We start from the raw sequence: 1,984 nt of genomic DNA, 5'->3' as shown, positions 1-1,984 counted from the left end.
CTCCAACACCACAGTTCAAAAGCATCAGTTCTTCAGTGCTCAGCTTTCTTCACAGTCCAACTCTCACATCCATACATGACCACAGGAAAAACCATAGCCTTGACTAGATGAACCTTTGTTGGCAAAGTAATGTCTCTGCTTTTGAATATGCTATCTAGGTTGGTCATAACTTTCCTTCCAAGGAGTAAGGGTCTTTTAATTTCATGGCTGCAGTCGCCATCTGCAGTGATTTTGGAGCCCCCAAAAAGAAAGTCTGACACTGTTTCCACTGTTTCCCTATCTATTTCCCATGAAGTGATGGGACCAGATGCCATGATCTTTGTTTTCTGAATGTTGAGTTTTAAGGCAACTTTTTCACTCTCCCCTTTCACCTTCATCAAGAGGCTTTTTAGTTCCTCTTCACTTTCTGCCATAAGGGTGGTGTCATCTGCATATCTGAGGTTCCTGATATTTCTCCCAGCAATCTTGATTCCAGCTTGTGCTTCTTCCAGCCCAGCGTTTCTCATGATGTACTCTGCATATAAGTTAAATAAGCAGGGTGACAATATACAGCCTTGACATACTCCTTTTCCTATTTGGAACCAGTCTGTTGTTCCATGTCCAGTTCTAACTGTTGCTTCCTGACCTGCATACAGATTTCTCAAGAGGCAGGTCAGGTGGTCTGGTATTCCCATCTCTTGAAGAATTTTCCACAGTTTATTGTGATCCACACAGTCAAAGGCTTTGGCATAGTCAATAAAGCAGAAATGGATGTTTTTCTGGAACTCTCTTGCTTTTTCAATGATCCAGCAGATGTTGGCAATTTGGTCTCTGGTTCCTCTGCCTTTTCTAAAACCAGCTTGAACATCTGAAAGTTCATGGTTCACGTATTGCTGAAGCCTGTCTTGGAGAATTTTAAGCATTACTTTGCTAGCGTGTGAGATGAGTGCAATTGTGCGATAGTTTGAGTATTGTTTGGCATTGCCTTTCTTTGGAATTGGAATGAAAACTGACCTTTTCCAATCCTGTGGCCACTGCTGAGTTTTCCAAATTTGCTGGGATATTGAGTGCAGCACTTTCACAGCATCATCTTTCAGGATTTGAAATAGCTCAACTGGAATTCCATCACCTTCACTATCTTTGTTCATAGTGATGCTTTCTAAGGCCCACTTAACTTCACATTCCAGGATATCTGGCTCTAGGTGAGTGATCACACCGTAGTGATTACCTGGGTCGTGAAGATCTTTTTTGTACAGATCTTCTGTGTATTCTTGCCACCTCTTCTTATATCTTCTGCTTCTGTTAGGTCCATACCATTTCTGTCCTTTATCGAGCCCATCTTTGCATGAAATGTTCCCTTGGTATCTCTAATTTTCTTGAAGAGATCTCTAGTCTTTCCCATTCTGTTGTTTTCCTCTATTTCTTTGCATTGATCACTGAGGAAGGCTTTCTTATCTCTTCTTGCTATTCTTTGGAACTCTTCATTCAGATGCTTATATCTTTCCTTTTCTCCTTTGCTTTTTGCTTCTCTTCTTTTCACAACTATTTGTAAGGCCTCCCCAGACAGCCATTTTGCTTTTTTGCATTTCTTTTCCATGGGGATGGTCTTGATCCCTGTCTCCTGTACAATGTCATGAACCTCAGTCCATAGCTCATCAGGCACTCTATCTATCAGATCTAGTCCCTTAAATCTATTTCTCACTTCCACTGTATAATCATAAGGGATTTGATTTAGGTCATACCTGAATGGTCTAGTGGTGTTCCCTACTTTCTTCAATTTCAGTCTGAATTTGGCAATAAGGAGTTCATGATCTGAGCCACAGTCAGCTCCCGGTCTTGTTTTTGTTGACTGTATAGAGCCTCTCCATCTTTGGCTGCAAAGAATATAATCAATCTGATTTCGGTGTTGACCATCTGGTGATGTCCATGTGTAGAGTCTTCTCTCGTGTTGTTGGAAGAGGGTGTTTGCTATGACCAGTGCATTTTCCTGGCAAAACTCTATTAG

Source organism: Bison bison, unplaced genomic scaffold (assembly GCF_000754665.1).
Source record: "Bison bison bison isolate TAMUID 2011002044 unplaced genomic scaffold, Bison_UMD1.0 scf7180017864181, whole genome shotgun sequence".
Classification (NCBI taxonomy): domain Eukaryota; kingdom Metazoa; phylum Chordata; class Mammalia; order Artiodactyla; family Bovidae; genus Bison; species Bison bison.
The sequence above is the reverse complement of the archived record's forward strand: the minus strand, read 5'-3'. Positions refer to the sequence as shown.